The sequence below is a fragment of the Dipodomys spectabilis genome, unplaced genomic scaffold, assembly GCF_019054845.1.
Source record: "Dipodomys spectabilis isolate Male_0828 unplaced genomic scaffold, ASM1905484v1 ptg000018l, whole genome shotgun sequence".
NCBI lineage: Eukaryota > Metazoa > Chordata > Mammalia > Rodentia > Heteromyidae > Dipodomys > Dipodomys spectabilis.
In genome coordinates, this window is record NW_024870695.1 from 7134347 (window position 1) to 7161856 (window position 27510).

Consider the following 27510-nt stretch of genomic DNA (forward strand, 5'->3'; position numbering starts at 1 on the left):
ATACTTGTGACCCTAGCTACTCTGGAGGTGAAGATCTGAGGATAGAGGTTTGAAGTCATGCCAGACAGAGAAGACCATTAGACTCTTTTCTCCAATTAACTAGAAAAAAGCTAGAAGCAGAGGTGTGGTTCAAGTGGTAGAACACCAGCCAGAGCCAAGTGAGAGAAAAAGCTGTGTTGAGTCAAGCCCCAGTACCAGCACACACACACACACACACACACACACACACACACATACACACACACACACCACAGAGAAATTAAATTTGCTGAAGAATGAATTGGTAATGAATGGCTGACCTTACTGTTTCTTAGGACAGAATCTTCCAACCATTAGGTAATAAATTGTTATCCTGAGATTTGATGAAGACAGCTACTATAAATATAGACAAGAAAAGCTTTAACAGGTTCTGAGTTGACAGATTCACCAGGGACAGATTGGATGTTCACATATCATCTTTAACCTTTTGAAATTCATTTGATGCTTGGTTAATAAAATCTTTCTTGGTATCACCATCAAATGCATGTGCATAGGGCTGGTCAAAGTTTATCCATAGGTATGGCATTTATGTCATTCTGATGTGAGGTACTGTACTATTCTTGGATGCTAAAAAAAAAATAGAAGGCACAGACATTGAGCTCCAGAGAATGCAAAAATTTAACTGGAGCCTACCATACACATACACACAGGAACCTGAGACGAAATCCAAAGAAACTTTTTAGAAAAACAAGAGAATATAGCACAGTATAAGCTATAGCTACAATAGATGAGGACTCTAAAAAAAATCATACTTGGGATGTGGTTATTAGGGAAGGCATCTCTCTCTCTCTCTCTCTCTCTCTCTCTGTCTCTTTCTTTCTCTTTCTCTCTCTCTCTGCCAGTCCTGGGGCTTGAACTCAGGGCTTGAGTACTGTCCCTGAGTCCCTGAGCTTCTTTTGCTCAAGGCTAGCACTCTACCACTTGAGCCATGAAACCATGTCTGGCTTTTTCTGTGTATGTGGTACTGAGGAATCGAACCCAGGACTACATGCATGCTAGGCAAGCACTCTACTACTATGCCACATTCCCAGCCCTTATTTCTTTTTAAAAACAGGGTCTTGTTATGTAGCACAGGCTAGACATAAACTTGCAATTATCCTGCCTCAGTCTCTCAATTGCTGTGATTATAATAGTCACACTCTACCATGCTCAGATTAGGGAAAGCATCTGAGAACAAGTAAGATCTGATTTTGAAGGTGTACAATCTTCAAATATGTGAAAAAAGAAGGAGCACACGTTTTCCTAACCAGGGAGAAGTACACACAAAACACAGAACTAATGGTAAGTCATATTCAGGTAACTATAAACAGGAATCAAGGTATTGTGTGTAGCTAGAGACATTTAGTAGAAGATAACAAATACATTTAATTTTGAAATAATGTGGAATTCTCTTTCTCTTTTCAGTAGAAATAACCTTTACTGTCAACGACCCAGTCAGACTCTTTAGTTGATATAATGATGATCTCAGCTTCCTAGGCTACTATTTGCAATAATTTCTGCCATATGAGTGTAATGGGAAAAACACATTGCAAAGTGAATTACTTTTGAAATGTATTGCATGCTGACATTTGGGAAATTAGATCCTGAATACAATGCAACTTGATTATTGGAGGTGCCTTCCCACCATGAAAAAATAAATTCAGTCCAACAATTCAAAAAGAAATATCTGCATGCGAAATCAATTTAAAGTTCTGTTCTTTTGGCATGGTTCGGCCTCAAACTTTTGATCCCAATTCAAATAAATAACTATGGGTAGGACATATTTCTTGCTTATGCAATCTGCATGGGTCTGAGAAGATCTGAAAGGCCCTCATTCAAATATATTCAGTACATTTGTGAGTCCATTCTCTTATGTAGAGATGCCCCTACTCAACTGGCTTCCACTACACTTTTTGGAAAAAGCACAGCCATACTTTTATAAAGAACAAATAAATGACTCTTCACTTCACCATCCCACTCAATAGATTCCTCTGGCACCATCAGTCCATCTCATTGTACATTTGCTTCAGTCTCTCTTTGTCTTACATAAAATTTTCTGTTGCACCATGGGGCTGAGCAATGATAAATTCAGTAATCCTGGCTTCAGAAATCAGGTCAGGAATGAGGCTGAGAAAATGCTTTTTGAGAGACACCACTATTGCTATTTCCAGCCAATGCCTTCCTTGTTTATTGAATATGTCCAATCTGAACACTGACTAAAACAATGTGATGAGAGAAAGGAGAGATAGACAGGGAAATGATGGAATATCATACAAGATCAGAGAATGAATTTGTAAATGAACTGGAAATGCTAGATAGGAATAGGATATGATATGATAGCAAAGGGTCAATAATTTTCACATAAATCACAAATGGATTTTTATTTTGATCATTTATCTTGATCTAACTATCCATATAAATATGGCTTTATATATAAGAGAATATAGTTTTATATGAAATAAAGTTTTTTGTTATGAATCTGTATTTTAGAATAAGAGATAACTGAGTTTGAGTTCTGACCTCAGAGCCTACTAAATTAATTGTCTTGGTTATATTATTTAACCTCTCTAAATCTGTTTATTTATAAAATGATAATGTGAATATTATCTACCATGGTAGGATTAATGTGAGGATAAAAAAAGATAATAGTTGTAAAAAGTTTAATGCACATCAAAGTTAGCCTTCATTATTTTCTAAATTTATGTCATTTCTCTACAGTAAATTGGTTTATACTCACTAGAAAGAGTGCCTAATTAAAAGAATTTTTCACAGAGTCTTTTGGGGCAGTAAATTATCACCCTATATCTGATCTTTCTGGTAAATCTGTATTTTCGTGTACTTAGATTAAGTTAAATTATTCCTTCTCTACAAAGAGCTAGGAGCATGTTTAGTAAATAGTTAATATAGTCTGCCATTTTCCCAAAGCCAATTGGGTGAATACCCCTAATCAAAATACACACACACACACACACACACACACACACACACACACACATACAGAGTCCACATTACAATGCTACCATTTTACAAAACAAGAAACTATAGTACAGAGAGGTTAAGTGGCTAGATCAAAGTTGAATTGCTTGCTGAACACATGCTCTGCCTCATTTTTCTAGTTGCCTTCTAAGTGTTGTTCAAAAGTGAGCTCACTATTTCAGCCTACAAACCTCTTGCTATATTTCTTCTCCCAGTTCATGATAACATTATCTATACCCAATGATCCAAGTCAGTAAACTACGAATCATTGCACACTTTTCCCTTGCCCTCATTCTTCATTACACCAATATTTATTGAATCTGAAATTCTCTTCATTCTTACCATCACTGCTTTTTATTTGCTTCTATTATTCTCACCCAAACTGTTACAACTATCTTCCAACTGATCTCTGATACTATATGGCCTTACATATCAGTCTGTGCATAGTCACCAGGATGATTTGACTAAAACATAAACTGATTTTGTCAATCCCCAGTTGAGAAGCCTTCAGCAGTTCTATAGCCTCCACAATGAAGCCCAGACTATGTCTCTAGCTTAGTCTTGATCAAATTCAATTAAAATGAAGTGCTCATATGATGACCTCCCTTTTAGACACTGGACTATTGAAAGGTAAAGACAAAATTTTTTCATCTTTGCATCTCAGTATCTAGGAGTCCCAACAAAAACTGAAAATAAAATGGTAGCATCAGGTTTGAATGTTAAGTGGATCAGCTTATACTTTGTGTGTTTGTGTGGTGGCAAGCAGTGTGTGTGTGGGGAGGGAAGGGGGGCAATGTCCTGGGACTTAAATTCAGGACCTGGGTGCTATCCCTAAACTTTTGTGCTCAAGGCTAGTGCTCTACCACTTGAGTCACAGTTCTTGAGTCCACTTGAGTCCACTTGAGTCCACTTCTGGCTTTTTGGTGGTTAATTGGAGATAAAGTCTCACAGAGCCTTTTCTGCCTGGGCTGGCTTCAAACTGTAACCCTCAGATCTCAGCCTCCTGGGAAGCTAGAACTTCAGGCATGAGCCACTATCACCTGGCTCAGCTTATACTTTTAAAAATGATTTTATGTTTAAAAATGGAAACATAATTCACCTAAAAGCTATCATTTAATATTGCAGTATATTATTTAGATCTTCAGTAGTTTTTAGTATAACCATGTTGTCCAACCATTATCACGATATAATTCTATAATGCTTCAATATCTACAAAAGGATGCTGTGACCCACTAGCATTCTCCATTCTCATCCTTTCCTTGCATAGATTATCCAGGTAGGCAAATATAATCACACTGATCCTTAAAGGTAGAGAAGCTTTCCCACCTGTGTAGACAGAAGTGTCAGAAAGATGTCAGTGAGAAAATCTGATGCTTGTTTGCATCAAATAGGAAAATATAGACAAGGATCAAAGAAAGGCTGCAAGGAGCTGAAAGAGAGATTTTAAACCTACAACCAAATGGAACTGAGTCATGTCATCATTCAAATAAGCAAGGATGTCTCCAGAAAGAAACAGTCCTGCTGATACTTTGATTTCAGCTTGGTGAGACCCACACGGGGTTATGATCTGTAGAATTATGAGATCATAAATCTGTGTTGCTTTAAGCCACTAAATTTGTGCTAGTTTGTTGTAATAGCAATAAGGAAATAATATGGTAGATACTTCTGTAATTTGCTTTTTTACAAAATAAGCGTATCTTGGAGATTATTTCATATAATGCATTCCTTTATTTTTGCTGGATGTATCATACTTCAGTTAGATGGTAAGTGATTGAAAGTATTATTTTGTAGTAGAAATTATAACAAAAGTAATCTTTGGCTTAGGAGATGACAATGTGGTACTATGTTCTTAGACTATCACTCGCTCACTTCCTAACCAGTATGAAATATGGCCTGAATATTTGTGTGCCACTCTTTTCTGAGAAAGCAATAGCAATTTTTTTAAAAATAGAATTTCACCTGGATCATCTCAAAGAGAACATCCATCCTATTCAAATGTTAAAATACTTCTCCACAGGGGCCTGGTATTAGTACTTAGGGCCTTTCAGAGGTGATTAATTTGTGAAGGCAGAGCCTTTATGAATGGGATTAATGCCTTTATTTAGAAAAAAAAAATCCCAGAGAAGATTGTCATGTTAAGCAAAATAAGCCAGACCTAGAAAGACAAATGTCACATATTTTCTATCATGAGAAATTTACATGTTAAAAAGAAAAAGAGAGGGGTAAAAAGCAAAAAAGCAGAAGGTAGACTATGTGGGAAGAGGAAGGACATGGGCCAAGAGGGGCTAGAGTGAATATGATCAAAATACACACACACACACACACACACACACACACACACTCACACACACACACACACACACACACACACACATAAAACAACATACGATGAAATCCATTGTTTGTACATATTTTTGCTAACAAAAACAACAGCAGCAACAACAGTCCCAGAGGGACTCTCACACTTCCCCTATGTGGAAACTGGGAGAAGGTGCTGTCTCTTACTGGTTGTGGAATTTGCTAGCATCTTCATATTGGACTTCTAAGCCTTCAGGACTATAAGAAATGAATTTGTGTTGTTTATATATGCCAAGACAGCACCTGTTGACAACAATGACAAAAACAATAGCATAGTGACACTAACATTAAAACCTTGATTGATTGATTGATTGATTGATTGAGACAAGAGCTTGTGATTTAACCTAGACTGGCCTCAAATTTTTCTTTTGGCCTCAAATTTTTGATCCTGCTGCATCAGCTTCCCAAGTACTGAAATTACAAAGGGTGCATCACCATGCCCAGCATAAAATCTACATTTCTTAAGAGAACTTGAAATAAATGAACAGATGCATAAAATCAGATTTATGAAGATGTGGCTGATAAGGAACCCATTGTCATCACTGTCCCATGGAAAAGTCACTATTACTAGCTTATATGTTTGTGGTTAGAACTTCAATTACATAGTTTTAGTAGCCAGAGAAACACCTGCCATAGATTAGAAGATGGCCAATTAGGGGCAGGCAAAAGGAATGTGCTAAAGTCTTCACTCCTGGAGAAAATGCAAAATCAGTAATTAAGAGGGGAGAAAGGACCTGCTTGGTCAGGGGCAGCTCAGGGCCAGTCCTAACTGAGCAATCTTTTCCACACTTATTCAAGTTGACCAGACTCTAAAACCACAAAAATAACTATGAAGCTAACAAGTTACATAAGGCAGGAAGATACAAACTCAAGATGCATTTCTATACACTAGCTATGAACAGTTTGAAAATGAAATTAAGGAAAATTTCACTTACTATAACATCAAAAAAATCAAATATACAAATGTCCAATTTCAATGCAGTTAGTCGTTAAGGAAATGTCAATCGAAATCAGAAGAACCTATCACTTTACATCCTATAATAGGACACTGGGATCAAAAGGTCAGAGACCACCAGTGTTGGTGAGGAGAGAAGCTGCAACTAGCATACATTGATGATGGGAATGTAAAATGGTATAGATGTTTTGGAAAGTAATTTGGCCATTCCTCAAAACCTTAAATCCCATATGACCTGCTGATTTTAAGTATACAACCAAGAAAATTGGAAATGTATGTCCACATAAAACCTTCCACTCAAATGTTAACAGCAGCTTCATGCATAAATAACTCCTAAATAGAAACAACTCAAATATCCATCAACTGATACAAGAATGAACTGGGATATATATTTTTGAGACATATAGTTCTTCTATTGAATATTACTCTGTCATTAAGAATACCACTGATTCATGTTGCAACATGGGATCAAACACACACACACCTCAAAAAAACAAAATAAAACAAAACAATAAGCTAAGTGAAAGAAGCTATACACAAAAGATCACATCTTGAATCATTTTATTTCTATTAAATGTTTAGAGTAGGCAAACATGTAGATATCTGGTTGCAGAGGCTTAACGTTTAAGGCGAAATGGAGAGTGACTGCTAATGAGAAAGGGTTCTTTTGGGGGTTATGAAGAATGTTCTCAAATGTATTGTGGTGGTTGTTTTTACAACTCTGAATATGCTAAAGACCACTGAACTTTATACTTTTTTGTTGGTTATGGGGCATGAACTTAGAACCTAGGCACTGTTTTTGAACTCCTTTCGCTCTACCACTTTGAAACACACTACCATTTTTCTGGTGGTTAGTAGATAAGAATCTCACAGACTTTCCTGCCCAGGCTGGCTTTGAACCATGATGCTCAGATCTTAGCCTCCTGAGTAGCTAGGATTACAGGCTTGAGCCACCAATGCCTGACTGAATTCTTTACTTTCAATGATGGATTTTAGGATGAATTACAATCCAAAAAAACATTTTATGAGGAAAGAAGACCAAAAGGGGCAAAAGAAATCTAACTTAAACACAAACCTGACCAGTTATGCCAAAAGGTAGGTATAACCTCCTAAAAAGTTAGGGTAACAGAAGGGAGAATAAAGAAAAATATTCCATCTTTTTTTTTTTTTAATGACTGTTTCTTTTTTTTTTAATTTTATTTTATTTTATTTGAGAACATACTGTACAAAGGGGTTACAATTACATGGGCAGGATAATGCATACATTTCTTACCAAGCATTGTCCATCTTTTTTTTTTTAAGACTCAAGCAAAGTTAAACTAGAATCTGATCAGGCAGGCAGGAATTGTCTTTAGGATACACTGCTTTGAGCAAAGGAAAGGAACACAAATTTAAATATCATTTTGTTTTGTCTTTGTTTTCCTGGACTGGAGTTTGAACTCAGGACTTCATGCTTGCTAGGAAGTTACTCTACTACTTGAGCCACACCTCCAACCCTTTTTATTTCCAGTTAACTTTTCAGATAGAGTCTCATATTTTTTTGCCCAGACTCCCTACCACATAACTGAGTTGATGGGTGTGCATCACCATTGCTGTTGGTTGTTGTTCAGCTGGGGTTTTGACAACTTTTTGGGGGGAGGGAGGTGGGCCTGGGCTGGCTTTGAACCATAATCCTCCCTATCTCTGCTGCCTAAGTAGCTGGATTAGGTGGAAGCTCTCATGTTTGGCCTTAAATATGTTTCAAACAGGAAAGTTAAAAAAAATAATAAAGTGAGAGAGGTAAAGGAGAATTTTACATTTTGAGGTTCACCCCAGAATTCTGGCGTGGGCAGCTAAACTGCTCTTGGAAATAGCTCTCTAGTCCTTCCTATTCTAATCAAGGCCTTGAAAGCAGAACTGAAAAGTGCTGGCACAGTTTATCCCAGTCCAGGCTCTGACTTTGCTGCCAAATTTAGCCTTTGGCAACTTCTTTCTGTTGAGAGTCCCTGAGGACTTGTTTGACCTCCTTTTGGAAAGCTGCAAGGGAATTCACTTCTGGACTGGGGCCCAGCAAGTAGGGCGTGGCTCAGTGAGCTGCCCAATCCTCTTTTAAGTTCGTGACAAACTGTACCTGAGCACAGTCCATTCATTGGAAGGCCAAGTCCTTATATGTGGGATTTGGACTAAGAATTTTCTGGTTAACTAAAGATAATTCCCAGCATCAAGTACTGTAATCAACTTGAGGGAAACAGAAAAATGTACTGTACATGTTTTTGGCTTTTTTGTTTTTGTATTTAGGCTCTTTTCTTTTAGGTATAGCATAACTACTATGGAAAACTGATAAAGTATAGTATCATTTGGCTTCTCTAGAGTTGACATTTGCTGATAGTTTAGTGTATTCTTACTATGTATTTATAAGCATAAATATACACATATATACCTATTCAAACCATTGCAGTTATTTAACTTTTTAAAATTATAGTATCAGGGATTGAGTTCAGGCCCTCAACCTTGCTAGTTAAGCACTCTGCCACTTCAGCCACATCTTCAGGCCCTTTTTTTTGCTTTATTTTTCAGATAGTCACATGTTGTTGCTAGGGTTTGGCCACAGACGAATTGCATTCACTCTGTCATTAAAAAAAAAAATGTTTGTTTACTCTTTTAGACATTCTTCCTGTCACCTAGACACTCCTTAGACATGATTAGAAAATAATAAATAGGGAATGAACAAATATCATTGTCATGCAACTGACAGAATGAGAATCTGCTTGGAACTAGAAACCATGCAAAAATGACCATAAAAGGCCATTATCTCCTTAAAACTTTCAACTTAAGGCCTCATGTAATTACTTCATGGCCTTCATTTGTTAGAATTTCCTGACCACCTCTTTTCTATGAACCAAACTGCCGTGAGACACCATGTGAGACTTTTCACCAGTACCACTGCTGACCTTCATATCCATGTCCACATCACTTCTCTACTCTGGTGAGGGAAACTACTCTCTACTGGTTCTCTGTTGTTCAGTCTCTGTCCAGATGTGGAAACACATCAGAGAGTTCCTATGGCTTTTAGCCAAAAGGCTGGTCACCTCTGGAGCCGAGAATGCTTGTTTTGGGGGACTTGGCCATTTCTCTCTAGAGGGCTCTGGGGGAAGTCAGGATGCTGCTTCTGCCTGGTCAGCTCTCCTTCACTCACCAGACTGACTCTCTCACTTGCTATTAATGGGGTGATGTGAGTCATGCCCGAGCGGGGAAACCCCTTTGAAATATCTCCTGCACTTCCTGGAAAGCCAGAGCACCTAATTTTTTATGCCATTTTCAGATTTAGACAGTTTTGCCACTGCTATGGTAAATGGTCAGAAGTCTGTTTACTTTCAGGCTCTCTTGGCGCTCTCTCTGCCAATCATGTCCAACTTTCCCTATGTCTCCCTTTCTCTCTCCATCTTTCTTCTTCAACCTTTTGGCTGTGCCCTGAAGAATGAGAAGCAGGCTGGGTCCTAGGGACCCCCTCCCCCACCCCCGGTCTAGGTTCCCTCTCAAGGCTAGCCACTCTAGGTTTGAAAAATGTCAGAGTTTCCACATGTTCAGGTTTTCTTTGCCTGTCCTCTGTCTCGCTAAGCCCTTCACCTCTGCCTCCCTGCCATCTCCTCTAGAAAGGCAACTTTCTTTGTCGTATAGTTCAATCTCTCTCTGTCTCTGTCTCTCTCTGTCTCTCTGTCTCTCTCTTTCTGTTTCTCTCTTTTTTCTCTCTCTCTCTCCCTCTCACTCTCTCTCTCTTTCTGTCTTTCCTTAAGGGCACCCACGCTCTGCTTTTTTGTCTGCTTGTCTGCTTGCTTGCTTATTCAATAAAGCCCCACCAAATTTTCTTACCCTCATAACTTGTTCAGAAATTTGCTATCTTGAGTTCACTATCTTGGCCACATGGTGGGTTAAGGGTTTGGCCTCATCTGACCCTCAACCTTCCACCAAGCTTATTCCTCCTCCACCCATTCATTCGAATGTGCCTTGCTAACAAGTTGCTGCCTCTTTTCACAGGCCCTGGAAACTGAGGCCCGACCATCTAATGTGCTTTGTTAGCAAAGATGTTGTCAAAAATTTGGGGTTTTGAGTTTTGCCTTTTTTGTTTGGTGTTGTCTATTCTAGCACTGACCACATGGTTCTAAAATATTGGGCAAAATAATGTCATCTTACTGCTAGAATTCCAAGAGTCTATGGCCATTATTCAATTTTATGTGCTATAAAATTTAATGTACACAGTGTATGTGTGCGTGTGTGTGTGTGTGTGTGTGTGTGTGTGTGTGTGCATACCTATGTGTATATGTCTGTGTCTGTGTAAACTTGTTATCTGGCATTGTAAGCAAGTTATTGACTTAAGTGGTTTGAGATTCCTGAAGTTAGTTCTGTTTGGATTCGTAGTTCAGTGCCAACCAGTCTACATGTAGTACAGATCCAGTCCACCTCTTCTAAACTGGAAGATGGCCTCACCCTTACCTACACCCTCATCACTACCTCCACCATGGTAAAAGTAGATTGGACTCCTGCTTGACTCCATCACATACAGCTGATTTCTGGTGAAAGATTGCTTTGGATTTGCAAATCTAAGACTCTTGTGTGACATTCTTTCTATAATATTAGATTTGTAAATCTTACCCAGCCTGACCTGGAAAAGGCTGGCTATGTTGTTATGCTAGTGAAACAAGTGTAGGCCAGGAAGATCTCTTGTGAACTTTGGTTAACTTAGACATCGTTAATGTCACCAGAAATCACTACTATATCTGTGCTAAAACTCTCATCACCTCTGCCAAGTTTTGTCATTGCAGAATATTTGATGGTCAATTCTTGATAAGGAGCAGGTAAGCTCTACTTCTTTCTATTTGATCTCCTTGTTGCTTTAACTGGTAATAATAAAGGAGTTTTATGGCAGAGATTGTGGTTCAAAGCCAGCCCAGGGCAGACCTTACATTATTGTCATTGGTATGTGACTTCTTTGTATTTCCCAACATGATCTAAAATCTCCCAGACTCTCAAATTTTTATTATGTGGCTTAGAGAACTATCTATATAATATTCCACATTATCTAACTCAGGGGGTGTCTTCCTATTGAATAAAACTTGATCTTCTTAATTGCTTATGGCTAATATAGGCATTGGTTTAAATTTCTTTTTCTTCCCCAAGGCTTTCTGATGGTTAGATTAATGTTTAGTTTTTTTCTTTATTTTTTACCAATTTCACCCTGCTGACAGACATCAAGCTTTGTCTTCTTATGTTACCTGCATGTCTGCTTTGGTAGCTTCTCCTCCTTCTTCTCATGTACTGCTTCTACTTCTCCAAGAGTTTCAAAATCAGATTGACTAATCCTATAAAATAAAATCCAGTAAAAATTAATAGCAAGAGCTGGATACGTGTTCAGAAGTGGCTGACAGATGTTTAGGATATGGACTATTTCATTTTTGCAGAGATCTCTTTCTGCTTCCTTCATTTCCTTGCTTCTCTGCCATAATTCTGATTGAGACTGTCACAAAGCAAAGTTCCATGTAAATAAAGTTTCATTACAATGATTAGGCTGGTAACATATTAAAACGCCCCTTTCCCTTTCCTTCACTGAATCTCAGTTCTTTATTCTCTTTGTTCCTTTCACATTGTGTGTCAGGCTGGGTTGACTAAACCTAAAGAAACTGATCTTTGTATTTCAGATGAATGGGAAAAGTTTCACTTCGTATCTCAGTTTCCTTCTTGTCATCTCTTTTACACATTATTTTTAATAATTAAACTCTCTCTAAATAAGCTATAATTCTTTTTTATTTGTTTATTTATTTATTTATGGGTCCGGTTGTGGAGCCTGAACTCTGGGGCTGGGCGCTGTCCCTCAGCTCTTTAGCTCAAGGCTAGCACTCTACCACTTGAGCCACAGTACCACTTCCGGCTTTTTTTTCCTGCTTATGTGGTGCTGAGGAATCGAACCCAGGGCCTCATGCATGCAAGGCAAGCACTCTACCACTGAGCCACCTTCCAAGCCCAAGCTATATTCTTTTATTTAAAAGAAATCTATTTTTGGTCAAAGCTTCATTTGATTAAAAAGAAATTAAGTATATTCTATCACAAGACAGAAAACAAACTGACATAACTCTACTGTATTCTGCTTAGTCCTAATTGATAAAGGCTGTGGTGCTAAGCCATGCCTCTGAGGCCATCCTCTCCTCTTGCTTCTGATTGTCCCCTAATATTTACTAACTGCTTTGTAACTACTTGTGGGTTCTGAGTGAAAAGATACGCTATGTTCACTGAAATCCATACAACTTATTGGAGAATCAGTTCCAAGTTTGTTTCATAAGTAGTAAGTCAATATCATCATCTTTATATCTGGATATAATACTCATAAGATGACAGGGTTGTAATTTCTTTAGTATTGTCTTTGAGGGCAGTGTTTCAGCTATGATGGTAAAACAAGTGATTGTCATGTTTGTGGTTTCAACTTTAGATTAACTAAAATTTCTACATTATAGAATGCCATTCCTCAGCTGTTTTGATACATTAAATTGCTTTCTCATGTATATCATATGAATATCATCTGCTGATGAATGAACATTTTAAGGTCTTCCTAGTGACACAACCCACTACTAAAGAGTTTATTTCTGAAGCTGGGTGTGGTGGTATACATCTGTAATCCCAGTACTCTGGAGTTGAGACAAGAGGATCATGACTTTGAGGGAAGTCTAGGCTACAAAGCAAGTTCCAGACCAGGCTGGTTACATGGAGAGAATGTATATTTTAAAAATAATTTATTTTAAATTGGAAACAAGAGGTTCTTGTTATGTCCAGTATGCAATTTTCTATTTTTTCTTTCTGTTTTAGTTTTCTTTACCCTTTGTCTTATACATAAGCTTATTGGATCTATGGAGGGGAATGGAATCACAGAACAGCAGGACTAAAGATGAACTAATGCAACAATGATACCCACTAGACACTATGTTTGGAATGAACTTTACAACTTAGTAGAGGGGAAGGAGCAGTATATGGTAGAAAATGAGAGAGGAGGTATTGATTACCTTACTTATGTAACTGTAACCCCCTTGTTCATCACCTTTACAATAAATTTTTAAAAATTTAAAGAGTTTATTTTAAATAATATTACTATTTCTGTATTTTATGCAATTTTTGATACTTTATTATATTTTCTCACACATAAATATGGATAGAAAATGGAAAAATTAAAATGCTGGTACAAGTAATAAAAACCATAGTTTTCCTAACTTCACGCACCAGCTAAAGATGGTGCCTCTAGCTATATACAAAGCAATTGTTATTTAGCTCAGTCAAATAGATTAGAATGTAGACAAATTAGAACATATAATACATACAGGAAATATACTATGAAAGATTTTTATTATAAAGGTCAGTTGTAAGTTGGAATTGGATAGAAAGAAAATTCTTGCTCTTACATGCTATGTGTTTAATTTCTGCAAAATCAACTTAGGTATATGTGACCAGGAATTATTTAGTAAGAAATTTACTGTGGCTAGTTGTGGTGGTACATACCTATAGTCCCAGCACTTAGAAGGCTGAAAGAGGAAGATCAAGAGTTTGAGGCCATCCTCAGACTATATAATGAGATTCTGTCTTAACCAACCAACCAATCAACCAAACAACCAACAACCAATCAACCACAGAAACTGAACAATAATGGGTAGGAAATTTAAAAATGGAGTTTTATTCATTCTTTTTTTCAGTCCAAATGTCTTTTTATGCAATGAACATCACCAATACTAAGTAGCTTCAAACTGGGCAGGGGAGAATGGGAAGGGATGGGAAGGGGAAACAAAGGAGGAGGCTACAATGCTTGATAAAAAATGTACTCATTATCTTGCCCAAGTAATTGTAACCCCTCTGTACAGTATTTTCACAATAAAAAAAGGAAGAAAAAAAGTACCTTCAAACTGCGTAGAAGCAAGCGAAAGTAATGTAAACCACACACGTGTTTCCTGCCCATTGCTTCTCAGTTTGCTTTTCTAATGTCCCTTTCCTCCCATATAAACATGTTCTACACTCAATAGTGGATGTAGCACAGAAGATAGGATGTCTGATGTCTGATTTTTACTGACAAATTAATGTTTGCACAGTTTCAAGCTGTCAAGGGCATGTCAGTAAAGTAGGGGCTAAGGGAGGTTTTTTTTTCTCTCTTTTTTTTTAAAATGTGTAAAGTCTTGTCCTTAGGTTGTCACAGATCTAGAAAAGTCCAGCCTGCCCTACAGAGTTGACTGGACTCAAGAATGGTTATTGGGGGTAACTGAAATTATTTTTTTATTTTCAGAAGGTCAATTAATTGTACATTGGATTTTGTAAGGGGAATAAGTGTCACATGGATTAAAATGCTGTGGAGGTATGAACAGTTTTCTGTCTCTGTTTTTCAAATCTACTTGAGTATTTCAAGTAAGTAATTAAAAAATTCAAATTGGCAAATATTTATTCAGGATATATTATAAATATGTACCAGGAACATTTTTGAATGTGAGCAGTATAGCCACGAACATGTTATCATAGAGATTAAAGTTTTGTGAGTTTAAACCAGTAAGCACAAACTCAGAGTAGATTATATGATCTAAATATTTAATGACATTTTCTATGGTTTGAAATTATTTTTTTTCCCTTAGCAATTTATGTTGACATTTAATCCCCATTAAGAGATATTAAGAGATAGGACTTAAATGGGACCTTTAAGTGAGTAGGGCTCTGTCACCTTATGAATGAATTAATGCATTAATTTGATGAATGGGTTAATAGGTTATCTAGAGCATTGATCTGCTATAAATATCAGTTTGGCTAGGTTACATGTAAGTCCCTTGTTTCTTGTCTGTAATGGCCTGGGCTTTCTTGAGATGCTTCAAGCAACAAGGCTATTACTATATTAGTCTCTTGACTTTAGACAGAACTGTGAACCAAAATAAACCTCTTTTCTTTATAACATCTAACCCATGGTATTATGTGATTAGCAACAGAAACAAACTATGACAGACACCAAGTTATGTTAGCCAGATGTTTCCATCTCTGTGCTAGGAATGTATCCACTGTAGGACTCTTGGAGGTCAAGTTGAAAGTCTAGGACAATTCCATTCCCTCAAAGCAATGAAGGGTTGATTCTATTACTGTTTTCCTTAGTGTTTTACTCTTTGATTCTCCTTTTCTATGTTGTAGGGATATATAGTTTCCCTTTTTTTGGGGTGGGGGGATACTTTTTATTTGATTTATTTATTTATTTATTTATTACAGTGAGAGGGTTTGAACTCAGGGACTCCTGTTTACTAGAATGTCACTCTACTACTTGAGCTCAACCTTTTTTTCTCTTTGTTTTTCAAGTAGGAAATCACCAAGTCTGTCAGGGGCCACCCTCAAACTGTGATCCCAATGAGCCTACCTACAGCCATGAACCACCATGCCTAACTTATTGACTAGGATAGAGTCTTACTAACTTTTTGTCTGGATTGGTCTCGAACTGTGATTCTCCTAATCTATGCCTCCTGAGTAGCTGGGATTACAGGCATAGGACCTGGGATGATTTGCTTCAAGCCTGTGTTTTCATCTAATAAAATAGGAATATTAATTCCAATCTTACAAAGTTTTTATGAGGATTAGATTAAATACTATATCATATACAAAATGCCTAAGCATGAGCTTGCTACTTTCAATGGTAATAACCCAGAGACTTGGCTATGAGCTACATGTACTAATTTAATCTTAACATCAGTCTAATAACATTGAGGTATTTTTTCTTTAATCAATTTTTAAAATTGTGGTAAAATACATAGAACATAAAATTTAGTGAGAATAGTTTTAAAATCCCCATTCATGGGGATTTAGTATGCTGAGATCGAGAAATGTGAAATAAGTTGCTTGACATTACACTTTTCATTGAAGAAGGGTTAGAGGGCAGCCAGTCCAGAGTCCTTGCTCTTGACTCTTATGCCATATTTCCTCTACTTGGGTATTCATTTTCTTTTCTTTCTTACCTAAACTCCATTGGTTAGTTGCTATTTCTATTTGGATGACTTTCCATCATTTTAAAGCAGGATTTCTTATATGGAACCCTTGGATGGGTTTCAAGGAATATTTTCAACCTGTATATTAATTAGAACTCTTCTATAGGTAGAAGAAATTTGGCTCCAACAAACCTATACATGAAAGAATTTCAGTTTAAAAAAAAGACAAAAACAAAATCTCTTAGATTTGTCTGTCTGGGAAGGCTTTGAATTTTGATCCTTGTGAATAGCTCAGGTGAGAGCCACCTGCCCAGGCATTTAACCGCTCTAGATTTTTTCTCTTCTGTCAGACTCTCTTCAAATTCTACAACTGAGCATCCTTTGCTTCTCAGCTCATGTGGTAGGAAATATATCTATTAGCAGTTTACACAGGTTCTGACTCCTTATGAAGAGAATGATATGATCCTTTAGAGTTAAATGTCAGAGATGCCAGTAGAGGTTCTGATTGACTCAGCTTAGGTCAAGAAGCCTCTGACAATCAAATCCATATGTATATATTAGAAATTGTAGAGTATGTATACATACATTTTATTTCTTCTCAAGAGGGATTGGTTCCATCAGATTCTCAAAGGAAAGGATGTATAACCCCCCAAACAGTAAAGAACTACTATACAGGCTCAAAAATATGTCAAAAATATATCTTGCTCCTCTCTTCCAAACAAACCTTTCTGATTTTCCAGCTTCTGCCACTGGTCCCCAAGTCTTCTGGACAACAGACTTGTCATCTCATTATATTTGGATTTCTCATCATTCTTTAACCTCTGTATTCAGATGTTCAGAAAATCTATTTATTTTTCCCATGCAGTGATTGTTAGAACTCTTGCTTTCTTTTTCCACTGTTGCAGTTGTTGACTGACAGCTATCATCCTGTTTAGCTCATTAAACAGCAATATCTTCTTAATCATACTCTTATCACTTTGTCCCTTCCTGTTCAAACCCACCCTGTAAGATGAATGTTTAAAACCCTGTCTTCTTGCCATTCTTATGCTCAAAGATTCTATGTGTATCCTTTCCTGAGCATAAAGACCTTTTACAGTCGGGTCCTGTCCTTCCACCTTCCCATCCTCTTACCAATTAGCAAATACTTTGATTCAGCCATACTTTTTGTTTATGGGTACATTCTCTGGACTTGCAACATGTCAATCTTGGAATTCACACAAATCTGTGTCATCATTAAAAAAGCAATTCAAACCAGACACTGCTCACGCCTGCAACTTTAGCTACTCAGGAGGCTGAAGTCTGAAGATAGCAGTTTAATGCCAGCCCAGGCAGGAAAGTCTGTGAAATTCTTATCTCCCAATTAATAGGCAAAAAGCCTGACATGGAGCTATCACTCAAGTGGTAGAGGGTCAGCCTTGAGTGAAAGATAATGGACAGTGACCAAGCCTTGAGTTCAAGCCCCAATGTGTGGGTACACACACACACACACACACACACACACACACACACACACACACACACACCAATTCATCTCCAAAAGAAGTCCATCTGTTGACATAGGAGGTTATTCTAATACTTTCTCCTCTTATTTCTTCTCTTAACATTTGAGTCCTAGGGACCCTCCCTTCCCTATCCTTTCCAGCTATAGACTTTCCTGATTCTGCTTCCTTTTAAAAAGCAGTCCTATGCCATCTTTGTCTATCTCTCCTAGTGAAATATGACAGAACTTACTGTTTTATTCACGTTGACAATATCATATACTGTATTTAATATTTAAATATTTTGAGCATTTTGTTTCTCAAACAGATTATGAGGGGCTATCAGGTAAGACTTACCTCAAAGCAATTATAAATGTCCCATAAACAGTAGGCACAAATATTTTTCCAACATTTATAAACGTCAGTGGGAAATATATGATGGTTTGCTTAGTTATATTATACATATTTTTTTTCACTCTGGAAAGAAGGGATTTACTTAAAATTTCCTTTAACTAGTAGCTCCTCTGTGTGGAATTGTTTTTAACTGTTAGTCTAGAAATTATTAAATATTCATCAAAAGGCTGAGGAGGAGGTCGATGGGAAAATGTTCAAGCAATTGGATTAGGAATTATCAATCAGAGATCAAAAGGAAATGAGATATTAAAAATAGTAAATGAGATCTGGGCAAGGTAGCTCATGCCTATAACCCTAGATATGCAGGAGGTCTCTACCTTGTGGGAGGATCAAATTTCAAGGCCAGCCTGGGCACAAGGTTAGTGAGGCTCCCTTTGTAATTAACAAAAAGATGGGTGAAGTGACACAAGCCTATCATCTCAGCTATGTGGTAAGCATAAATAGGAGGACCACAGTCTAGGTCATTTCAAGTAAAACTCAACGCTATTTGAAAAATAAAAAAGCAAAAGAGTTAGGATATGGCTCAAGCTGTGGAGTGTTTATGTAGCAAACACAAGGTCCTGAGTTCAAACTCTAATACTGCCAGGAGGAAAAGAAAAAGCATCATTCATGAGAAAATCTAATTTACATCAACTTTTCTTAATACTATCAAAATAAGGTGGCTCACAACCTGTGTTCTTTTTGTATTTTATATAGCATTCTCTTGTGGATAAAAGATAGAGTGTGAAGTTTATATCTGGGTTAGACTGTGGGCTCTACCCATCATTTAGTGTGAACTTGAATCAGTTACTTAACCTCAGAGCCCCTCATCTAAAGAATTAGGTAATCATACTTATAGGATATAGGATGTTATGAGGATTGAAAAAGAAAGAGAGAGAGTGAGAGAGAATATGTATGATTGATTTAGAAGTGCCTAGGGACGGTGTGCAAAGATAAGTGATTGAACAAAGTTGGCATATCTGGAAAGACCATCTGGAGGGCATGAAAGGCCATGTCTGTAATCCCAGGTACTCAGGAAACTAAGATCTGAAGGCTTATAGTTCAAGGCCAGCTGAGCTAGAAAAGTTTGCTAGATTCCATCCCCAGAATAACCAGCAAAACGTGGAGTCGAAGCCTCAAGTGGCAGAGCATTAATCTGGCAAGTGCAAAGTCCTGAGTTGAACCTCTAGGACTGCCCCGCCCCCCCATCACAGCACTGAAAAATTGGGAGGTCTAGGGTAAGTTTGGAGTACTTTATGGACATGTACTTACAGGGTCCTTTTATGTGAAACATATCTTATTTCAAAGTTAATGTTACAAAGACAAATATGTTAACTGGAATGGATTTTTAATAGGCAAAACAATTCCCACTCTCAGAATTTCAGGTATTAGTGACAGAAGAAAATCAAGTCAGGGGGGTGAGGACAGAGGTAGCTTTTCTCTTCAGTGTTACTCTGTTCCTACTGGAACCCATCTCTGTTGGGGACATATTGTTTCCTCTATAAAGTTAGACTATAGTTGTAAAGTGCAAGGCTTGAGGATAGAACTATGCGGCTGAGTAGAAGTATGTTGGATGATCAAAGAGTGAAACAGTACCCAGTGTGAAGACAGGATATGAAAAGGATCAGTTAAAAGAAATGAGGAATGAGGTCTAGGTGCTAGTGACTCACACTTCTAGTCCTAATTACTTGAGAGGCTGAGATAGGGAGGATTGTGGTTTGAAGCCAGCCTGGAAGAAAGGTTCACAAGACCCTTTCTTAAACCCAAAGATGGATATAGTTACACGTGTCTTTCATCCTAAACTACATGGGAGGCTAAGATCTGGAGGATCATGGGTCCAGGCCAGCCTGGGTAGTTAAGTTCATGAGAGTTCATCTCAATAAAGGAAAGTTGGACACAGTAGCATGTGCCTGTAATGCCACCAATGACTAAATGACAAAATTGCTTAAAAAAGATGGATTGTGGTCCAAGTGTATACCTAGGCAGGATGTAAGCCCTTATTTCAAAAGAGTAACTCTGAATATTAGCACTAGAGTTGTGGTTCAGTGGAAGAACTGCTTCCTAGATAGCATGAGGCCTTGAATTAAAACTCCAGTACAAGAATGAAAGTAAAAAAGGAAGAAAGAAAGAAAGGAAAGAAAAAGGAAAGAAGAGGGAAAGAAAGAAGAAAAGATGGAAAGAAATGGTTAATGATCTTTGGAAATATGAGGATAGTGACTCAGAGAGGCTTATCAAAGCAAGAAACCATGTGGAACACAGCAATCAGGGCTTACCATGTGAAAATCCAATAAAGAAGCCTACTACTAAAGTTGAACAGCTATGGTATCTTTCTACTTTTCAGGAAAATGGGCTTAAAGGGTTTTATTTTGTGAATTATTTTTTAAATTTTCTACATTGTGAAAAAGTTGAGAACAAATTTAAAAAGTACACACATATTATTTCTTAAAATACATTATTTAAAAATATATAGATATCCTCATAATCATAATACAGCTAAATGTAAAATTATGTCAAGTCCATGCAATAGAATTAAGTATATCAATGTTCCATGGTGTTTTACAATAAGCACCATAATTTCGAGGTGCTGCCACCTGACCTGGTTTGAAAAGCAACATATTACACCTCTGACTGCCTTTTGTTAGTTCTCCAAGGGAAAAAAATGTTATTAGCCTTGGTTAAACTCACAGGGAAAGGCTTAGATACAAAGTACCTTAAAGAAATAAAAGGACCAAAAGACAACCAAAAAAGGTAAATTTAAGTGTAAGAAAAACATAATAGAGGCTGGGAAGGTGGCTCAGTGGTAGAGTGCTTGCCTTGCATGCATGAGGCCCTGGGTTCAATTCCTCAGCACCACATAAGCAAAAAGAAAAAAAAGCTGGAAGTGGCACTGTGGCTCAAAAGGTAGAGCGCTAGCCTTGAGCTGAAGAGCTGAGGGACAGCGCCCAGGCCCAGAGTTCAGGCCCCACGACTGGACCCCGCCCCCACCAAAAAAAAAAATAACATAATAGTAGCTACTCTTTCTTGAGCACTTTATTGATACTGTGTGATCTGCTTAATATTTGCTAACAGTTCACTTGTCACCATTTCATTTGTCATGACCGTCCTGAGATGTATCATCACCTGGATTAGCCAGATGAAGAAAAGAAGGTTCAGACTCATTCAGAGTCACATGGCTAGTTAAATGTTGGGTGGATTAATCAAATCCAGTAACAATGATATTGTGATGTTTCATTGTGTATAAAATTGTGCCGAAATAGAATGTTTCTTTTTGTGCTAAAACTGAAATACAGTACATAGATTATTTTCTATAGGTCTATCTCTCTATCTATCTATTCCCTTGAAACCATTAATTAGGATAAGATTCCTAATATTTCCAGAAGGCCTCTTCTGAATCAATAACCCCTTAAATAACCACTACCTACCCTCTATCGCTTTAGGTAGATAGATTTTAATTAGATTAATCTAACTTCTTGGAATTATCACCAAAAGATTCCATGTATCTATCCATCAGAATTCTCCCACTGTGTTAGCTGTAGACAAAGAAAGCTACAGTTTTAGATCTGACTTTTTAAGCATTACTGTAGAATTTAGTTGTTGGACATGGCTTCTTGCATTGTTGTAAAATTAACACTATTTTTTTAAAATAAAAGAAACACCAGAAGGAACTGCTGCAGAATGGGGTAGATTCAGATGGGCTGTTATTACACCAAGCAACCTCTCTACCTTGGAAGCTCCACAGACACAGCTTTCTTGATTGATATAATTTGTGCATCTATTTCCAATCATGGCTTTTCATTAGGAAGTAGATGACTGCAAAAGGTCATCTCAGTTTATGTCAGAGAAAACTAGCCAGGCAGAACATGCAAGAGTGATTGCTTTGCATCATCTCAAAGCAAGGAAAAATTCTGCAAGAAATATCTTGCAAACTTCAATGGTTGTTTCATGATTGCAAGGAAATAAAGAATAAAAGTGAAGAAGATCTAGTTGGAGGATGGAAGGGAAGTTCATAGGACACAGTATCCTTCTTCAAGGCTTTAGTGTGGTACTTTTCTTTGCTGTCTAGCTGTTAAAACCACGTTACTTATGTATCCTGGAAGTGAAAGGAGCAGCATCACATTACATCATCATCTATAGCTGATGAATTCTGGAAATTATTTTAGATAAGAGTTTTCATCTCTCTCCCTGTTCATTACACCTCCCTCCTCCCATTCTAATTCCTGTCACTGCTAACCGTGGCATTTTAAGACACTTTACACATGACATTTGAGAATCAGGGGAAGAATGACACTTGTTGGCTTGGATGACTCCAGGAATGGCATGTGCCTGAGGTGACCAGTGTAGGGGGTAAGTCTAGAGGATTGCCCTGGCCATCAACGCAGGAGGACAGGCCCTGAGGGGGAACACGTGACAGCAGCCGCCACCTCGAGAGTGACGTCATCCCCGGAGGCGGGGCTTAGCTACGTAGGGCCTTGTTAGCTATTGAGCTGCCATCCCGCCTATCCAGCAAAAGCCCCCGACCCCACCGGTCCAAGCTCCCCTGAGCTGAGGAGACGTGCTTAGATACCCTCCGGCGTCAGGGCCCGCTTCGCTCCCTGCCGAGGACGAACTCATCCCCACGCCCGCTTCCCAGCGGCTCCCCACCCCCAAAGTGTGGAGGGGCAGGGGGCAGGGGCGCGCGCACCCGCGCAGCACCACCACGCGCGCGCAGCACCACCACGCACGCGCCCCCACGCACGCGCTCTCCCTCCGCGCTCGCGCTCCTCCCTAGCCCGGCCCGGAGGGGGCGGGGCTGCGGGCGGCCTCTGAGGGTGCGACGCCCCCGGCGCGGAGGGCGGCGGCGGCGGCGGCGGCGGCGCTAGAGAGCGGCCGGCCGGGCGCGGGTGGCTGGGCGCGCGCTGCTCCGGCGGGGCCCGCTTGGCACCGCCGCCTCACGCGAGCCGCTCGCCCGGCGCGGGCGAGCTGCGGACGCTCGGAGCGCCGGGCCCTGGGGCCGCCAGCGCTGCCCTCCCGTGGTCGCCGCCGCCGCCGCCGCCACCGCCCTCCGCGCCTCCCCTCCGGGCGGCCCCGCCCCCGTTCCCATCCCCCTCACGCTCACCTCCGGGCTGTGCCGCGCGCGAGGCGGAGCGAGGCGCCCACCGCCGCCGCCGCCGCCGCCGCCGCCGCCGCCGCCGCCGCCGCCGCCGCCGCCGCCGCCGCCGCCGTTGCTGCCGCCGCCGCCGCCGCCGCCGCGCTAAGGGGCGAGAGTGCCCCCGCGCCGCCGCTGACAGGAGGACCACCGCGGCTTGCGCCCGCCCGCCCGCCGCGAGGCCCCGTCGCGCCGAACCGGGGCGCAGACCCTCCGGTGGGGGGGGGGGCGTCGGAGGCAGCGAGGGGCTCTGGGGAGGCGCGGGCGGCACGGGCGAACGGCGCGGTCCTCACCCGGAGACCACGGGGACGCGGGCTGGACCCCGAGGTGCGCCAGACCCCTCCGAGCGGCAGGTAAGGGGGCCGAGGGAGCCGGGTTAGGGAAGGTCGCTCTAGTGACAGGGACGTTCGCCACGGACGCCTCAGCTCCCGGAGAGGGGCGGGGGCGCGTGCGGAGACTGCGAACCCCGGCAGCGAAGTGCCTCCGGTGTCGGGGGCGTGGGGAATCAGGCTGCCTCCGCATGTGGCACTTGCAACCGATGGGTTGGGTGTGGGGGGGTTCGGCCACTTGGCTGTCACCGAAGGTGTCATGGCATTTGGTACCTGGAGTGTGTGCGGGTGACAGGGATCCATAGCAGGAAGGTGCCAGGCAGATTGGCTCAACGTGTCAGGGAATGTGGTGCAGAACGAGTTTTGCAAAACGTGTCCCCCCGAATGCAGCATGCAAGTAGTTGTGAAATGTGCCAGGTAAAGGCACAGGATGGGCTCGCCCGGGTGGTGTAGAAATTCCTGGTGGAAGAGTTATTAGTGATACTAATAATTCCTCTTGGGAAGGAGGTGTGGTGTAATAAAATATTAATAGGGCCCATTGCTAGATTATTTTGCCACAGGAAATAGAGGGGAAGCTTATAGGCTATTTTTTAGGCTATTTTTTTTTTTTGGCATAGGGAAAGTACTCACGTGAAAGCAAAAAGCAATTTGTATCTGGTTGTGAGAGAGGAAAGAAAAAAAAATAGGACTAAAATAATTCCAGGTTTTGCCTTCAGCGCGTAGAGAGCACTGACAGAATCCTGCCCTGTCTTCTGTTCCAGGTGTGGAATGTGGAACATGTTTTTCATAAAACATAAACAATGATAATTAACATTGGGAAGAGGATTTGGTGTACATGGGGTGTCTTTCACTCTCTGCTCCTTTACAGGAAAAGAAACAAAACACAAGAAGCAAAACCCCCAAACAATCCAAGTATCTTGACCATAATTGTGAGTTCAAGATTATTAGGCAAGGGGAAACATTTTTTCATATGTGCCCCTTTCTTGATTTTTTTTACACAGGTGAAAATGAATGAAGGAAACAAAACAATATGGTGAACAAAAGGGGTAAATTTTCAGGCATTTTGAGGGTAGGAGCCAAAGCCATCAGGATGGCTAATTACGGAGGAGGGCAGTAGTGAAATATTCTTCTATGTTCTGGGTGTTGGAATGGTAAAATAAGAGAAAAATGGAATGCAGAAAATTGGCATAAAAAGCAACATGGACACTGTCAGGGGACTGTTTCTTTAGCATTTCTCAGGTAGATCATCTTAGGAATGTGACCACAAAAATATCCCTTCCTTCTTTCCCTCTTCTCCCATTTTTTTCTCTTGTCTCTTTCTAGATGTATATAAATATGTACATATATACATATATGTGAAATTGCCCACATGCTGTAAAAACATTGTGATTTCCTTTTAGGAGCATCTGTGTTTTGAGAGGATTGTCAGAACATAGCTGAAATTTCAGAAGTAACAAAAGAGCTAGATGAGCTATGTGATATACCATATATATATATATACAATGACTGTCTCTTACTGTGAAACAAAAGCAGAACTAACTGGATGTGTTCATTAGAATATGTTTATGATGAGAGTTTGTCTTATTATGTTACAATTCTTACACAAAAATTGATACTTGTGTAGATGTTGTAATTTGCCATGTAATCTGGAAATTCATACTGATTGGCTTCCCCCTGGTTCCAAATTCAGCCACTGAGGGATCATTTTCTTCAAAGATAAAATTTGATTTTCCTTGATGATTAATTTTGGGTTTTTGTCTTTTCCGTCGGTATTTTCCTTATCTTGAGGCTCTGTTGAGGCTAAAGAAGAGAGGACAGGGCCAGGGAAGAATAAAGAGCAGTTCTGTTGGGTCTTCCTGTTTTGTTCTGACTGCAAGCCATATGTACTGCCACCCCCTACTGTCTGTAGGAAGAGGTGTTACAGAGCCCCATTCTTTTCTTGTTATCACTGCCCCCTTGTGTAAGGGAAGAAATTGATAGTTGTGTTTTTGGGAGCTAGTACTTTTGGATTGTTCTTTATCTTTGGAGTGGTAATATAGATTTATTAATCAGTTCTCTTCAAAGTTGCAGGGCTTCAGACGCATTGTAATTTAGATTTGATGTCTATTTTAACTAGTAATATGATTTTAGTCAATAATTCAGATTGCTAAGAATGGTTTTAGTATGTTCGGAGAGATGGGGAATTAATACTACTGGTAATAAAAGCCCAACATTTACAAAGCACCTACTCTATGCTAGTCCTCTTTTACATTTGTTCTAATCAGTTTTAAAGCCCTAGGAACTATATACTGTTATTTTTTATTTTCTCCATGAGATACTGGAACACAGATTCAGTAACTTGCCCAAGATTCTATGCCTAAGAAGTAGAAGAGCTGTTTCAGAATACTATATTGTCCTTTCACTCAAATTAGTATCCCCAAGGCATAAATAAAATGTACATACCTATGATAAAGGAAACACTGTAAATGTGAATAAATCTAGTAGAACTCACATAAATATTAAGTGTACACATATGCAAAAATTATAGTTACTTAGAGTGAAACACTTTTCTTTAGAAACTTGTTTTCTGATTCATTTTTGGTTTTGTAAGTAGAGGAAGGAATACTTTTTATGTGGCCAAAGAAATATTTGTGATGGAGTTTGGTTTGGAAGAGAACTTTACTTTTAGGTATATTGAATATAGATTGATACATTATACACACAGTTTCTTTTCAGTAAAATTTTATTGCTAATTTCCTTAATGAAAATTAAGGAGAAATTATTATTTTCCTTGTTTACTGATGTTTTAATGATTTCTATTTTATTTAAAAATAGCAAAAACAGATTGAAGCTTTAAGTATATTTAACTTCCATGAGCAAATGTTTGCTCAGATTTTTCTTAACATTTAAACATACTTGAAGTGTTTATAAAATGAACAAATTATAAAGAATAACAGTGTAACTCACACGTATCTTCCTGTTTTAAGAAATGGAACACTACCTCCAGCAATTCTGATGATTATTTTCTTTTTCAAGCCAAACTACTGCTGTTATTCTTTTCAACAGAAAATTTTCTCAATTATGGTGCAAATAACACATCTCATGTAACAAAATGCTCTTATCTTAACATACAGTTGTTAATATAGGATTCAATATAATCTACTGATATGACTGATACGGCTAAAACTTACTCAGGATATGTGTTCATATAATTTAGTGTAGTCAATAAGTTAAATATGGACTCAGGCCATGCTCTTTTGTTTGATACTGGTTGGTAATTCTTTTTAGAATACTTAATTTGTAAAACCTAACTTGAGCTGTCTCTTTCATAAAAAATTATCAACATTGTTAAACATTTATGAATCCCTTCTTCCATCACTTGTCTATCCCATGCTGATACTTCTTTTTCCTCTGATCCCTATAAGGGCTATTGCTCTTTTAGAATTTTCTAAGTGGCTCTGTATGAATGATTTTGGAAAGGGCTGTGGATCTAGAAAGGAGTGTACTAACCCAGTAGTTCCAAAGGGGAATATTTGAGTAGTAGGTATTTATTAGATACATAGTGGTGTGCATAAAAGAAATGCAACAAAAATTTCTATATCATATTTCTTCCCTTTTCAATAGAATAAAAATTCAGTTCAAGACACACTGGACACAGTAGTTGAAATTACATTGGATTGAATTTAGCCAGAATCACCTGATATTAGCTGGAATATCTTTACTGACTACTCAGATTTCCTTTCAAAGACCTAGAACAGGTTGTTGCAGATGGCTGTTTACTTTTTGGGTCAAGGAATTAAATCCTGAAAGCTAGCTTTATTATTTGTATAATTTCTTTTTTTTCTCTGAGTGAATTGATATTTAGCATTTTCATATTTGCTAATATGTCTGTTATCTCAACTATTGTTATTGGAGGGAAAAATTATATAAATAACTATATAGAATCATT

General features: G+C 39.0%; 1 protein-coding gene across 5 annotated transcripts in view; it reads left to right on the forward strand.

The window, feature by feature from the left end:
- The first annotated feature begins 23485 nt into the window (after window positions 1-23485).
- Window positions 23486-27510, forward strand: part of Tanc2 (tetratricopeptide repeat, ankyrin repeat and coiled-coil containing 2) — a 280297-nt gene continuing 276272 nt past the window's right edge. For all 5 annotated transcript variants that reach the window (XM_042673733.1, XM_042673734.1, XM_042673735.1 and 2 more), the window contains exon 1: window positions 23486-23606. The gene's annotated coding sequence lies outside the window, so the exon portion shown is untranslated. The remainder of the gene's footprint in view (window positions 23607-27510) is intronic.